Source organism: Choloepus didactylus, chromosome 25 (assembly GCF_015220235.1).
Source record: "Choloepus didactylus isolate mChoDid1 chromosome 25, mChoDid1.pri, whole genome shotgun sequence".
Lineage (NCBI taxonomy): Eukaryota > Metazoa > Chordata > Mammalia > Pilosa > Megalonychidae > Choloepus > Choloepus didactylus.
Window position 1 is genome coordinate 889,221 of NC_051331.1, and position 16,746 is coordinate 905,966.

The window sequence follows — 16,746 nt, forward strand, 5'->3', positions numbered from 1 at the left end:
CAACTTTGGCATTTTTATTCTCTCTATTGTTTTTCTGTTCTCAATTTCCTTTATTTCTGTTCTGTTCTTTGTTATTTCCTTCTGTTTTCTTTGGGGTTAATTTACTGTTCTTTCTCTAGTTCTTCAAGGTGACCAGTATATTCCTCAAATTTCTCTCTTTCTTCACTTTTAATATAGGCATTTAGGGTAGTAAATTTCACTCACAGCACTGCCTTTGTTGCATCTCACAAATTTTGGTATGTTGTGTTTTCATTTCCATTTGTCTTGAGGTATTTGCTAATATCTTGTGTCAGTTTGAATGTATTATGTCCCCCAAATGCCATTATCTTTGTAGTTTTGTGGGGCAGAAGTTTTGGTGCTGGTTGGATTTGCTTGGAATATGCCCCACCCAGCTGTGCGTTATGACTTTCCTGTGAGGTCTCTAGCCACTGTGCTTTTCCTAACCTGCTCAGCAGTTGGCACCTGTCAGCCTGTAGCTCCCAAATGGTTTAAGGAGGTGTGGCCCTTTCAGTTTCTGTTTTGGCTGTTTTCCCCAGGCTCTGGGGTCTGAGTTCTGAAGGGAAGGCCAGCAGTAGAACTGGGCCCCACCTCCTTCCTGTTAGGGAAGATACACCCATAGGGAGTTATCTTCTGCATTTGGATTGCTTCTTTGTCTCTCTGACTCTGTTATCTTCAACCCTGTCTGGGTCAGAGCACTGCAAACTGAAAATGGCTGAGGCTCTCTCTACTGAGTCATTCCTACTGAGAGAGAGAAAATGGGAAAGAAAACCCCCTTTCAGAGCCAGTCCATGGCCCCCCAGTTTTGCCCATCAGCCAGAGATAGTACATGGTCTTCTGGGCTCCCTTTCCCAGGACATAGGAGTTTTCTGGCTCTTTAAGGTCAGTTATCACTAAAAGCCTCTGTCTGCTTGTTAGGAGTCTATGTTTGTAGCTTGTATTCATCAGTCCATATTTGTTAATTAAAACCCCAGTTGGGCCTGGGCTGATCTATACTTGATTTCTCTGGGACTGCTTATTTTCCCACAGTGAGGTTTTGCAGCTCAGATACTGTGGGGGTGTGGAGAGAGGGGGCTCCTTGCATGGTTCTGCAGTTTTTACTTATATATTTTATGCTGCTATCTCAGCCATTGCACACAATCTGGGTTGGTGTATAATGTGTGGACAGTCATGGTTGTGACTAACAGCAGTTATTCCAGATTATTTATTAGTTGTTCCTGGTTGTTTATTAGTTGCTCCAGAGGACTAACTAAATTCCACTCCTCTCTATGCCACCATCTTGCCTCTCTCCTGGTATGCTTTTGAGAAAAAATTTCCAGGCAAACTTTTTATTTTTCAGGAACTGAACACAATTTTTAGACTGGTTTATTTTACAACACCCCCCCAGAAAAACACACACAAACACACACAGACACACAGACACGCATGCACACAGAAACCAAAACTGGAGGCACAAAAATATTAAACCAAGTTAACTCAATGGAAGCAAATAAATCACAAAAATTTCAAGCTCCTTAAATGTTTTACACTGTATTTATGAGACAAACTAAATTTGGTCCAGGGAAGGTATTAATTTCAAACTTAGAGTGTTTCAGTTTATATATATATATATATATATATATACACACACCCCAAGGGTGTGTCTTAAAGACAGTGCAACTTTTAGTCCTCAGCTTGGCTATACAACTGTCTTTAAGAAGGTTTGGCATTTCTGGACCACAATAAAGCACAGCATTTAAAGAAGGTAGGGGAAAAGTCCTCCTCCTAATTAGTTAAAAGAAGTTGCATGGCAGTTTGGAATTTTGCATAAAACCCCACATTACCCTTGGAAAAACCCAAGGGGAATTAGATGACAATGGTTTGGGGTCCTAGATTCTTTTATTAATAGAACCCATGAAATCCAAAAGGGCATTAATCAAATCAAAAAAATATTAAGCACCCACTGGTATAAAAGATTGAATTTTATTAGAGGTTCATGATCAATTTCTTTCCACCTTGAAATCAAGGTGTAAAAACCAGCTATTTCATGCATTCCAAACTTCTCCTATGTAGCACAGGTAGAGTTTTCTGCTCACTGGCACAAAAGTGAAGACACATTTCCTCTTGGAAGACAGAAATTCAACATCTGAGCATAGAATAAGTTAGGAAAAATGACCCACTGACATTTGATATATCTTGGTGAAAGACATTAACTTTACAAGACTTTTTAACAAGAATCAGTATAAAAACTGTATAAAAACAGATGTCAGTAAATGATGCTACTTCTCCTTTCATAACCACCATAAATTTTAGCATCAAAAGAGTTAAAAGTAATCACTAAGCTGAACAAATCAGAGATAATTAACTAAGGGGATATACAGCTCCAACAACAACAAAAAGTTTGAAATCATTGCAATTGAGAAACTGAAGAAAATTTAAGTATTTCATCCCCAACCCCCACTACTCTGAGTTTAAATATCCCATGCAAAAGAGCATCAGGTTTCTGAATATAGGTGTAGCCCTTCTTTAAGTTTTAGTGTTCTGAAGTTTGCTGCAACTTTACTCCCCCCACCCCAAGACTTATTGAAAGTATTTAATAGAATCTTCCATTTCAACCAAAAGACTTGTAATTCAAAGATTAACTATAGTACTCTATGCATTCTATCTATACAGAAACACCTATAAATTATTACAATTGACTTATGCCAGATTAACATTTTTGGTGTTAAAATTGTTAAACATCATTCTTACTGCAAATCAACTCTCCATAATGAAGCTGAACTTCACAATGATTTACCAAATATTTTACTTAAATTACTAAGTAAATAATTGAACAATGTACTGAACAAAGTAAACTTAAATGAACTATAAAGAAAAATAACCTTCAAAACAGTCCGTATACACATCTATTTCAAAACTATTTTTGCTAGCTAGCCCCTTTCCAAAAGTTTTAGCCTGAAAAAAAAAACAGCAGTAAAATCGACACAAAAATTTTATTGCAATCATACAAGGGTTACAATAGGTTCAAACACAACAAATACTATGATGCAATTGTACATTATTAAGCTACAGTTCAAAGCACAAATTTGTATATTCTAAACTAAATGTATCTAATGAAGTCATGGTGGTCTTCCACTGACATTTGATATATCTGGGTGAAAGACATTAACTTTGCAAGACTTTTTAACAAGAATCAGTATAAAAACTGTATATTCATGTGTAAATGACTTAATGGGGAACCCAATTAATGGGCTTTCATCTCCACTAAGTCATCCATTTTGTTGCATATTTTATTTTAAACATTTAGGGGTAGGGCAAACTGGTAGGTTTAAATCTGGATATATTATCTAAATCACCCATCATCCCCAGTGAATTATAGTTCAAAGCTGATTTTGTGTGGTCCCAAATAGCTATTACTAATAGTTTTTGTTTCCAAGAAAATTAATAGGGTAAGATTGTTCAAAAATTTCCATGCTGGAATGTTGACCAGACAAGTTTAACCTGCAACTTCAGATCTGAAGAAGCATTAATACTTGATTAAGCTTCAGTGGGAAAGCAGTCCTCTTGGCTCAGTAGGATACAAGAAGGCACAAAGAAGTTCATCATTGTGTCAGAAGGAATTCCAGCATCTTGCATCACATACCAATCACTAAATGACATCATGTAATAAACAGCTGGTCTCTGAAAATCATTAAAAGTAGATGGCTCATGGAAAGAATCTGCTCCCATATTATCAAAGGTAAGCCAATCTCCCACATTCAGCTCAGGAAGAAGACATCTTTCTACAATCTGATCAAGTTCATCACAGGATGGACCCCAAAGGCTGCTTGCAAACAAAAGCTCATCTTCCTTGTATTTCTTGTGAACCTCTGGAATGGTGTTACAATCCTCTGACAGTTTACTTGCAAGAACCATAGACACCTTCATTCATGTAATACATAAAGGCTGGCTCATTACTTCTGTTTTTTCCTACTCCAGAGGAAAATTTATCATTTTCAACAGCTTTTTTTGCAATGATATTAACTGCAAGTGTAAATGCAGAACACACATAGTAGCTTCCATGTTCAGAAATTATCTTAATGCCAGATCCTTCAGGAAAGTAGATATCCAATAAAGGGCTGATAACATGATTAACCTCTTCCAACTGAATTTCAGTTTCTGTGAAGTCTCCACCAATGTCTAAAATGCTTATCTTGAAATCAAATTCTCCAGCCATATCAAACACACATCTCACATCAGATAGAATATGTACATATACTTGAGATACTTTGCAAGCACTTGAAACTTAAAGTTCACCATGAGATAATGGCCCAAAGAGTCAGGTAAAGCATCTTCTCTTTTTTGGCAGAATTTTTAAAGAGGGATGTGGTTACCTTGAGCAGAAATACCCAAAGCAGACTGGGCCATAGGCTGCGGGGACTTGAGGGGGGTGGGGGGATGGCACCGACACCAGCTGTGCAGCAGTGGCCACTGTGGCCAAAGGAGAAAAATGGAACGGTGCATCTAAATGGAGAAAGGCTAGTGCTGGGTGGGGAGAATATTCAGCCTCATGACACTGCAGAGCAGCAGAGTGAGAAAAGAAGAGAAGAGGCAGAAAAGACAACACATAAAACATGGAAGGGAACCCAGAGGCCAAAAGAAGAGTCAGCAAGTGTCGAACGCTGTTGGTTTTTGTTGACAATCATGGTCATCAGATTCTCTAATTTTCAGACAGTAATAATTCCAGGAAATTCTTATGTTTTAATTAAATTCAGACTACTTTGTCCTCTTATAATACATTCAATAAACCATTTATGATGTTATTAATTAAATATAATCTTTGTGCAATGTGAAAACACTAAACATTTGGATTGTCCCTCTTGTCCCTATTTATATCAATGCATGACATATTTTGTATAAGATGTAGTCTGAAATACTTTTTTTTAAAGTTCAGTTTTATTGAAATATATTCACATACCTTACAATCATCCATGGTCTACAATCAACTGTTCACATTATGATCATATAGTTGTGCGTTCATCACCACAATCTATTTCTGAACATTTTCCTTACATCAGAAAGAATCAGAATAAGAATAAAAAATAAAAGTGAAAAAAAGAACACCCAAATCATCCCCCATCCCACCCCATTTGTCCTTTAGTTTTTATCCCTTTTTCTACTCATCCACACACTAGATAAAGGGGGTGTGATCCACAAGGTTTTCACAATCACACTGTCACCCCTTGTAATCTACATTATTATATAATCATCTTCCGGAGTCCAGACTGCTGAGTTGGAGTTTCATGGTTTCAGGTATTTACTTCTAAAGATTCAAATACATTAAATCTCTAAGAGGTGTTATCTATATAGTGCATAAGAATGTCCACCAGAGTAACCTCTCGACTCCATTTGAAATCTCTCAGCCACTGAAACTATTTTGTCTCATTTTGCATCCCCCTTTTGGTCAAGAAGATACTCTCAGTCCCATGACGCTGGGTCCAGATGCATCCCCAAGAGTCATATCCTGCATTGCCAGGGAGATTTACACCCCTGAGAGTTGGGTCCCACATAGAGGGGAGGACAGTGAGTTCACCTGTCAAAGTGTCTCAGTTAGAGAGAGAAAGGGCCACATCTGAGCAACAAAGAGGTACTCAGGGGGAGACTCTTAGGCACAATTTTATGCAAGTTTAGTCTCTCCTTTGCAGTAATGAGCTTCATTAGGGGAAGTCCCATGATCAAGGGGTCAGTACATCAAACTGCCAGTCCCAATGTTTGTGACATCAACACGAGTCCAGGTGAGGAAGTCCAACACTTCTGCACCTTACCCCAGCTCCTCGGGGCTGGGGAGGAGGCTGTAAATATATTCTTTATTATCTGCCCAAATTACTTTGGGATGTGTCACTATTTCACTCTAGCCTATACTAACCTACCATATCTTACTTCCTATTCAAATTTCCATGTAATTGTGGTGTTTGAACAAATCAACTATAGAGTTGTACTGTTTAGAAAATATAGCTCCTGTACCAAATAGACATCTCTTCCCTTGGTCTCATATGGAAGTTGAAGTTTTAAAACACAGTCAGTTTTGACCTTTACCCTTTTGCCCGGTTTGCCCAGGTCTTAACCAGACCTACTTCATTCATTTCACTAATTGAAGTCTGGGCTCTTTTTCAGCTTTTTTTTTTAACAGTGGCTGTATGCACTAATACTGACATTCATATCTGCCGAGCTCTAGCTCTGAGTTTCAGGTGTCTCAGAGATATGCATAGTTCCAGAGACCAATAAGGTTATACACTAAGGGATCAGCCTTTCAAAGTTTAGAGATAGGTATTATAATTCAAGAATAGAGTTAACTGCTATAAGAGCTTTCAATCTAGGGACTATTACAATAATTATGTCCACATTAGGCCATGTTCTAAGATGCAATTCTGAGTTTACAGATTGTAGTTAGTCCATATGGGTGAGGCATTAAATTGTTTGCCTTTATTTCTGGTGTACTTCACTCAAATACTGGGTACAGGATCCATTCACCTCATTGTGTGTCTCACAGCTTCACTCCTTCTCATAGTTGCTCAAAGTTCCACTGTATGCATACACCACAGTGCATCATTCCATTCTTCAGTCAATGTACCCTTAGGTCATCTGCACCCTTTGCAAATCATGATTACCTACTTCATGAACACCAGTTTGCAAATGTCCATTCATGTCTCTGCTCTCAGATCTTCAAATGACATACCCCATAATGAAGTTGCAGGAACTTATTGTCTCCATATACTTAACTTTTTGTGGAACAACCACACTGACATTCAGAAAGGCTACACCATTCTACCTGCTCATCAACGGTAGATAGCTACATCCCTCTCACCATGTTTTCTCCAACACTTTTACTCCCATATATACATTTTCCTACAATTTTATAGAGTTATTTTCACATACCATACATTTATCCACAGTGTACAATCAGTTGTTCATGGTCTCATCATAAAGTTGTACATTTATCACCACAATCAGCACTTGAACATATTGATTACTAAAAGAAAAATTGCCTTTTTTAGCAATAAAAAAATGATAAAAAGAAAAATAACATGTCTTACAATACAATAGTAAGGACAGCAAATAACACCACTACCAAGAATCCCATATTCCTAACCTATATCCCCCTCTCATGTACATTTAGCATTGGCATATTCCCTTTGTTACATTTAATGGATGTATATTACAATGTTATTGTTGACTGTAGACTTCAGCTTCCTTGATGTTTTATGCCAAATACCCTCCCTTTTTCAACTCTCTACATGATTGACATTCATTTGCTTTCCTACATGCAAAAACATTTTTACATTTGTGTAATTAGTAACAGTCATTGGCCACTCCAGTTTTTGCCATGTTATACAGCCCCAGTCTTTATCATCTATCTTTACCTCTGGTGTCATACATTCTCCTATCCCACCTTTTTCAGCTTTACTCACAGACATCTTTGTTGAGTGTATTTACAATACTGTGCTACCATCACACGGTATTATGCTATCTATTTCTGGATCTATATAATCAATCCTAAACATTCTGTAGTCCTTCAGCATCAAATGGCTGGTCTCTGCCCTCTTTCTATCTCCTGGTCACCTGTGTTGTCAGCTTTTAACTCCCAAAGTTTGTTCATTAATGTCTGTTCATATTAGTGAGACCATACAGAATCTGTCCTTTTGTTTCTGGCTAACTTCACTCAACATAATGTCCTCAAGGTTCATCCACATTATTACATGATCCATGTCGTTGTTCTGTCTTACAGCTGCATAATATTCCATCATGTGTATATACCACAGTTTCTTTATCCACTTGTCCATTGATGGACATTTGGGCTGTTTCCATCTCTTGGCAATTGTGAATAATGCTGCAATAAACATCAGTTTACAAATGTCTGTTTGTGTCTTAAGTTTCAGTTCCTCTGAGTATATACCCAGCAATGGAATAGCTGGGTCATATGGCAAATCTATATTTAGCTTCCCGAGGAACCTCCACACTGTCTTCCAGAGTGGTTGCACCATTCTACGTTCCCACCAACAATGAATAAGTGTGCCTCTTTCTCCACATCCTCTCCAGCACTTGTCATTTTCTGTTTTTTGGATAATGGCCATTCTGATAGGTGTGAGATGATATCTCATTGTGGTTTTGATTTGCATTTCCTTAATAGCCAGTGAAGTTGAACATTTTTTCCTATGTTTTTGAGCCATTTGTGTTTCCTCATCAGAAAAATGTCTGTCCATGTCTTTTGCCCATTTTTAATTGGATTGTTTGTCTTTCTGTTATTGAGATGCAAGATTCCTTTATATATTTGGGATATTATACCCTTATCTGATGTGTGGTTTCCAAATATCATCTCCCATTGTGTAGGTTGCCTTTTTACTTTTCTGACAAAGTCCTTTGATGTACAAAAGTGTTTAATTTTGAAGAGATCCCATTTGTCTATTTGTTCTTTGGTTGCTCATGCCTTGGGTGTGAGGTCTAAGAAACCACCTCCTTTCACAAGATATTTAAGATATTGCCCTACATTTTCTTCTAAGAGTTTTATGGTCTTGGTCCTAATGTTTAGGTCTTTGATCCATTTTGAGTTCATTTTTGTATAAGGTGTGAGATAGGAATCCTCTTTCATTCTTTTGGAAATGGATATCCAGTTCTCCAAACACCATTTATTGAACAGGCTGCTCTTTCCCAGCTTCTTTGACTTCACTGCCTTATCAAATATCAGTTGTCCGTAGATGCAAGAGTCTACTTCTGAACACTCAATTCATTTCCATTGGTCAGTATATCTGTCCTTATGCCAGTACCATGCTGTTTTGAGCACTGTAGCTTTGTAATATGCTTCAAAGTCAGGTATTGTGAGACATCCCACTTTGTTCCTCTTTCTCAAGATGTTTTTGGCTACTCAGGGCACCTTACCCTTCCAAATAAATTTAGTTATTGGTTTTTCTATTTCTGTAAAGTAAGTTGTTGGGATTTCAATTGGTATTGCATTGAATCTGTAAATCAGTTTAGGTAAAATTGCCATCTTAACTATATTTAGTCTTCCAATCCATGAACATGGTATGTTCTTCCATATTTTTAGGTCTTGCTCAATTTCTTTTAGCAGTTTCTTATAATTTGCTATGTAAAGGTCTTTTGTGTCCTTGGTTAAGTTTATTCCTAAATATTTGATTCTTTTGGTTGCTATTGTAAATGGGATTTTTTTCTTGATTTCCTTTTTTTGTTGCACATCACTTGTGTATAGGAATACTACAGATTTTTGCATGTTGGCCTTGTAGCCTGCTACTTTGCTGTATTCATTGACTAGTTCTAGTAGCTTTGCTATAGATTTTTCTGGCTATCCTACATATGGATATAGTAATCTGCAAACAGTCATCTGCAAATAGTGAAAGTTTTACTTCTTCCTCTCCAATTTGGATGCCTTTCATTTATTTTTCTTGCCTAATTGCTCTAGCTAGAACTTCCACCACAATGTTGAATAACAATGGTGATAGTGGGCATCCCTGTCTTGTTCCTGATCTTAGAGGAAAAGGTTTCAGTCTCTCCCCATTGAGTATGATGTTAGCTGTGGATTTTTTTCATATATTGCCTTTATCATATTGAAAAAGTTTGCTTCTATTCCTATCTTTTGAAGTGTTTTCATCAGGAAAGGATGTTGAATTTTGTCAAATGCCTTTTCTGCATCAATCGAGATGATCGTGTGGTTCTTCTGCTTTGATTTATTGATGTGGTGTATTACATTAATTGATTTTCTTGTGTTGAACCAGCCTTGCATACCTGGAATAAATCTCACCTGGCCATGGTGTATAATTCATTTAATGTGTTGCTGGATTCAATTTCTGAGTATTTGTTGAGGATTTTTGCATCACATTCATTAAAGAAATTGGTCTATAATTTTCTTTTTTTGTAGTATCTTTGTCTGATTTTGGTATTAGGGTGATGTTGGCTTCATAGAAAGAGTTAGGTAGCTTTCCCTCTTCAATGTTTTTGAAGAGTTTGAGCAGGATTGGTACTAATTCATTCTTGAATGCTTGCTAGAATTCACATGTGAAACCATCTGATCCTGGGCTTTTCCTTTTTGCAGCTTTTTGATGACTGACTCAATCTCTTTACTTGTGATTGGTTTGTTGAGGTCATCTATTTCTTCTTGAGTTAATGTTGGCTGTTTATGCTTTTCTAGGAAGTTGTCCATTCCGTCTAAGTTGTCTAGTTTATTAGCATATAGTTGCTCATAGTGTCTTCTCATTATCTCCTTAATTTCTGGAGGGTTGTTAGTTATATTTCCTTTCCCATTTCTGATTGCATTTATTTGCATCTGCCCTCTCTTTTTTTATGTTAGCCTAGCCAGAAGTTCATCAATTTTATTGATTTTCTCAAAGAACCAACTTCTGGTTTTGTTGATTCTCTCTATTTTTTCCTGTTCACAATTGCATTTATTTCTGCTCTAAACTTTGTTATTTCTTCCCTTCTACTTGCTTTGGGGTTAGTTTGCTGTTCTTTCTCTAATTCCTCCATGTGAACAGTTAACTCTTGAATTTTTGCTCTCTCTTCTCTTTTAATATAGGCATTTAGGGCAATAAATTTCACTCTCAGCACTGCCTTTGCTGAATCCCATAAGTTTTGATATGTTGTGTTTTCATTGTCATTTGCCTCAAGGTATTTACTAATTTCTCTTGTAATTTCTTCCTTTACCCACTGGTTTTCTAAGAGGGTGTTGTTTAGCCTCCATATGTTTGTGAATTTTATGACCTTCTGCCTTTTATTTATTTCCAACTTCATTCCATTGTGGTCTGAGAAAGTGTTTTGTATAATATCAATATTTTTAAATTTGTTGAGACTTGCTTTGTAACCCAACATGTGGTCTATCCTGGAGAATGTTCCATGAGCACTTGAGAAAAAATTATATCCTGCTGTTGTTGGATGTAGTGTTCTATAAATGTCTGTCAAGTCTAGTTCATTCATTATATAATTCAACATCTCTGTTTCTTTAGTGATCCTCTGTCTAGTTGTTCTATCCATTGACGAGAGTGGTGTATTGAAGTCTCCAACTATTCTGGTAGAGGTATCTATTTCTCCTTTCATTGATTACAGTGTTTGCTGCATGAATTTTGGGGCATTCTGGCTTGGTGCATAAATATTTATGATTGTTATTTTTTCTTGATGAATTGACCCTTTTATTAATATATATTGTCCTTTTTTGTCTCTTTTAATTGTTTTACTTTTAAAGTCTAATTTGTCTGATATTAATATAGCTACTCCTGCTTTTTTCTGGTTGTTTGCATGAAATATCTTTTTCCAAACTTTCACTTTCAGTCTATTTTTGTCATTGTGTCTAAAGTGAGTTTCTTGTAGACAGCATATAGATGGGTCCTGTTTTTTAATCCATTCGGCCAGTCTGTGTCTTTTTATTGGGGAGTTTAATCCATTAATGTTTAGTGTTATTACTCTAAGAGCAGTACTTTCTACTACCATTTTGTTTTTTGGAATTTATATTTCATATCTTATTTTTTCCTCTCTCTCCTTTTACCTTTCCTGATAATCTTCATTTCTGCACTCTTCTCCAGCTCTCTCTCTCCTGTCTTTTCCTATCAGCCTGTAGCACTCCATTTAGTATTTCTTATAGTGCTGGTCTCATATTCACAAACTCTCTCAGTGTCTGTTTGTCTGAAAATGTTTTAATCTCTCTCTCATCTTTGAAGGAAAGTTTTACTGGATATAGAATTCCTGGTTGGCAGTTTTTCTCTTTCAGTATCTTAAATACATCATGTCACTATCTTCTTGCCTCCATGGTTTCTGTGGAGAAATCTGTACATAGTCTTATCAACCTCCCCTTGTATGTGATGGCTCGTTTTTCTCTTGCTGCTTTCAGAATCCTCTCTTTGCCTTTGACATTGGACAATCTGACCAGTAAGTGTCTTGAAGTAGGTCTATTGGGATCTACTCTATTTTGGGTACATTGTACTTCTTGAATCTCTAATTTTCTGCCTTTTATAAGAGTTGGGAAATTTTCAGTGAATATGTCTTCTATTACTCTTTCTGCCCCTTTTCCCCTCTCTTCTCCTTCAAGGATACCCATAACACATATATTTGTGTGTTTCATGTTGTCACTCAGCTCCCTAAGACCATGCTCATATTTTTCCATTTTTTTCACCATCTGTTCTTTTGTGTGTATGAATTCTAATGACCTGTCTTCCAGTTCACTGATCCTTTCTTCTGACTGTTCAAATCTACTGTTGTGTCCCTCCATTGTGTTTTTCATCTCCTCCATTGTGGCCTTCATTCCCATGAGTTCTGCCATTTGTTTTTTTAAGTTTATAAATTCTTCTTTATGGTCATCCAGTGTCTTCTTTATATCCTTCAGCTCTTTTGCTATATCTTCCCTCATTTCATTGAATTTATTTAGCATTAGTTGCCTCAACTCCTGTGTCTCAGTTGAGTTGTTAGTTTGTTCCTTTGTCTGGTCCATATTTTCATGTTTCCTGGTATGACTTGCTATCTTAAGTTGTCTAGGCATCTGATTTTCTTGATTAGTTTATTTTGGAGCTTGTTTTCCATCTTTTACCTAGGGGTTTTCTTGTTGGTTGGCTTTGTTCTCTGGCCCCTGTTATTCAGTTCAACTTATTCTAGACCTCTAACTTAGGTTCTATTTAGTTGATCAGAATTTTTCCCCTATTGTTTTTTCTGTTTCTTGCTCTGCCTCTATGTAGCCTTTCTGTGAGTGGGTCTCCTCAGATATGGTCAACCCTAGTCAGATTTTCCCAGTCTAGTGAGGCCCAGGTCTCATTGGGAGGGTATGGGGTTTTCCTGAGAAAGAGACCCTCCTATGAGGCCTTTAGAATTGGTGCTTTTCCTCTCCTGTCCAGCAGGTGGTGCTTGCCAGCCTGCAGCTCCCCACCAGTGTAAGGAGGTATGGAAACTTTACTTCTCCTAGTGACTCTGATCCTGTCAGGGGCGTGGCTGACTGAAGCCAGAATCTGAATTCCAGCCTGTTGGGTCTGAGTTCCCAGATGAGGACTGCCAGTTGAGCTGGACCTCCCTGCACTCTCCCAATCCTCAGAACTCCAGTTGTCTCTCAGGGGCACTATTCCCTTCTCCCCTCTCCTCTTTGTGGTATCTCCAGCTAGATTCCTTGGTCAGCCTGAGTTGCCAATATAGAAGGGGGTGGAGACCTTCAGAAATGAATCCAGAACTCAAAGATGTTGTGGGTACTCTGTCTCCCCCCAAGCCCAGCCTAGTCCCTCAACCTGGGCCTTCCAATAGAAAATAACCACATATGTTACTTTTATATTAAAGAAAACTAGAAAAGAAAAACAAGAAAAAGAGAAAAAAAAGGAGTCCCTTTTAAAAGTCTTTCCCCAGCCTAGAAGTTTTGTCAGTGTCAGAATAGAGCATTTAAATATATACTTTGGGCTATTGTCTGATAATTACTCTCCAACAGCTTCAGTTCCACCCCTGCTGGGGGCTATTGAAATGCAAAAAGATAAGGGATTAGTGAGAAGCCAGAAGGGACAAAATGTATGGGAAAAATGGCTTTTTTGGAGCCTAGAAATGGGTGCCCACTTTTATGTGCCCCCACTTCTCAGAGCCCAGCACTTCTTAGCACCTCCAGCTCCCAAAATTAGTTAATAAATTTGTTAATTAATTCTGCAATTGAGGCTGGGTTAAGCCTCCCTTCTTGCCTCAGCAGATTGCTGTTTTTTGCTCTTTTTTTCCCATTTCAGAGAGCCAGCAGCAAGACAGTCTGTGAGATCTGGGTGGGGAGGGGTGCCAAAACCCTGGTCTGGGGAACTTACAATGTTCACTGTGATCTCAGCATTTCCTCCAATTCCAAACTCATGTCCAATGTGTGACTGGTTACTGTCGGAAATAAAGTGGTACCTATAAGGGAATAAACGCTCTCTCGGTTCTGGAGGAGAAAAGAATTTATTTACAATCTTGCAAGATGGGGCATCCAGCCAAACACGCGGAAGGCTGGCGCCCCAGAGGAAGAGAATGGCGATGTTTAAATCTCCTACTCCTAATTCGCAAGTCCCTCCCCTGTTTCCCCATTGACTGGGTACTACAGAGGTTACAGCCTATCCGAGAACACTAACTAATTCATCTTTTGAGATTTTAATTTGTACAGCCAATCCCAGAGAGCCAACTAGCTCATTATTGAGATTTTGAACTGATTAGCCAATGCCCCCCCAAATTTTTATTTTTTTGCTGTGAGTTCCCGCCTCTGATACTACCTCATGTCTCTTTACATCAGGCAGATTCTCTCTTCTCTTTGTCTGGGGCTTGTTTAAACTGGTTTTGCCTCCATTTCCCTTATTCCATGCTGTCTCTATGTGAAAACGAAACTTATTCCTTTCTTACAGATTCCCTCCTCTTTTTTTTTAAACACTTTTAGTTTTCACATTTTAGATTCTCAAATTTGCTAAGGGCTTTTTTACATTCCTCATCATAGGGATCTTTCTTATTTTTGATTCTAGTGGTTTTGATGGCTTTTTGAACTAGCCTTTGAGCACACGGGATTATGTAGCACCCAGCTGTTATAAACATTTTGGCTGGAATGATAAGGAAAATTAAAATAGATGTTGCAATTCCTTTCCATTTCTCGAACCAATTTTCCAACCATTCTATGACTGGGTTGTTAATGCTAGAATTCTTTTCTAGTTTCTGAAATAAGGCTGTTAAGCCTTGTAGGGCTTTGATGATAGTTCCATTAGGTGCGGTATTATTGGGGATGAATGTGCGACAATTTCCCCCAACTATAGCACAGACGCCTCCTTTTTCAGCTAGCATCATGTCTAGGGCCATTCTGTTTTCCCATGCCATTCGGCTAGTGGCATCTAACTGTTCTGCTATTTCTTTAATGACATTCCTGGTATAGTTGATAAATTTTAGCTGATGATTGACATTTTTATTGATGGTGACCCACCAGAATAAGGACGATTTAAATTTTGCAGCTAATTGATTTTTAGCTTTAAACTCATTAGGAACTTTCTGGGGAACCCCTATATTATCTACAAACATTTTTTATTGAAGGAACTAGGTACACTTTGTACATTTTTCTTTTCTCCTTTGCCTTGGGTTGGTACTTTATTACTTTCAAATGCCAGGGTAAATGAGATAGCCAATTGAACCAGAGCACAGGTTCCTCCCCACCTTTCAGGTAGTGTTGGCCAGAGGATGCCCTTCCCACAGTACCACCAGAGGTCTGCTCGGGGTATAGTTAGGCTGGAGAAGTTGCCAGTACTATCCTTGCTCACATTCCACACCTGTGTACACAGAGCCATGGTACCAAGATCCTGGAGCCCTTCTTCCCATCTGGAGAGACAGGCAGAGTGGTTTCCAGGACCAAGGTGAGACGCTGGTATGGCTTTGACACTTCCCTCCTGGACTGGAGGGAAAAGGGAGGACAACGTACGACAACTTTCACCAGGAGTAGCATTTTGAAAGAGGAGTGTTATACATTTAAACTCCCTTTCATGCTTTTTCATCCCCAAGGGGAAGGGCATAATCTGAACAGTGGGTTGTTTGGTTGTACAAGCATAACAGTCACTTCTGTTTAGACTCTGGATGGTATGTTTGCTCCATTCTACCCAGGCATTTGTATTTCCATAACCTGTCTCTATTTCTGTGGTTTGCTTTAAGTCTTTGGTCTTAAGTATTCTAATGACCTTGGGGTCAATTTGTACTGGAGAGTTAAATTCCAGCCAAGTTTCCCTTAATGGTTTTTCCTCCAACCTGGGTAAGACCCATCCCTCATACTGTGTGGTCCACCAAGCAGTGTTCGAAGAATAACAAGGGTTAGGTGTCTCATAAGTTATACTCTCAAATGTTCGCCCCCCAACAATCTTGCTTTCTATTTGAACAGTCTGCTTACATAAATGCTTATATTCCTCCCTCAGTTGTTGCTGATGTTTTAGATTTTTACAGCTCATTACTTGACAAACATCAAATTGTACAGTTTGAGACTTTAAGCCTTTGACTACACTTATAACCAGCTTAGCAGAACCTGTTACTCCTTGAATATAGAACATTATGATCAGCATAAGCAATTTCATCATTAAGCTATACACAGAGCACAATGCAAACATAGGGTTTAATCCAGCCCTTTCTCCCTTCTAATATGTTCCTTTAACTGTTGCCTATTTAAAGTGATCCTTAGGGGATCTGAGGTAGGAGTCACTTTCCAGGATTCAGGTTGAGTTGCTGGATACTTATCGTCTGGTTCAGGCACCAGTCCCTTCACTTGTGTGTAATGAGTCCAGCCTCTTTCTGCCATTTGGACTGCTGTCTCAGTTGTCAGCAAGACTTGATAGGGTCCTTCCCAGATCGGTTGAAGTTTGGATTCTTTCCACGACTGGATCAGAACCCAGCTGCCAGGCTGATGTCGATGGGCAGCAAATTCAAGAGGCGGGGTCTGAGCCAGCAGTCCACGGTGCCTGAGAGATGATAAAGTAGAAGACAAGGCCAGTATATAATTCTTAAGAAAAAGATCCTTTGTGTCTAGGGAGGGGAGCTCTCCAGTCCTCCTGGGGAAAGGCAAACCAAAAACCAAAGGCCTACACCTTGTAATTGCCTAAGTACTAAATTACACATGGCTTGCACCCCTCTAATGACTCCCCTAGTGTAAAACTGCTAATACCTGCTTTAGGTACAGACACAACTTACCAACATTTCAGGCTAGAACAATTAGACTAAAGGACAACAATAATTTACAATAACCTAAGATTAATGAACATAAAAAGGCTTACCACTCTTAAATGCTAACTTAAAATTCAG

The 16,746-nt window shown here is 38.3% G+C and overlaps 1 pseudogene; it reads right to left on the bottom strand.

The window, feature by feature from the left end:
* Window positions 1–3,513: 3,513 nt before the first annotated feature.
* LOC119520184 lies at window positions 3,514–4,383 on the bottom strand (annotated as a pseudogene).
* Between the last annotated feature and the right edge of the window lie 12,363 nt (window positions 4,384–16,746).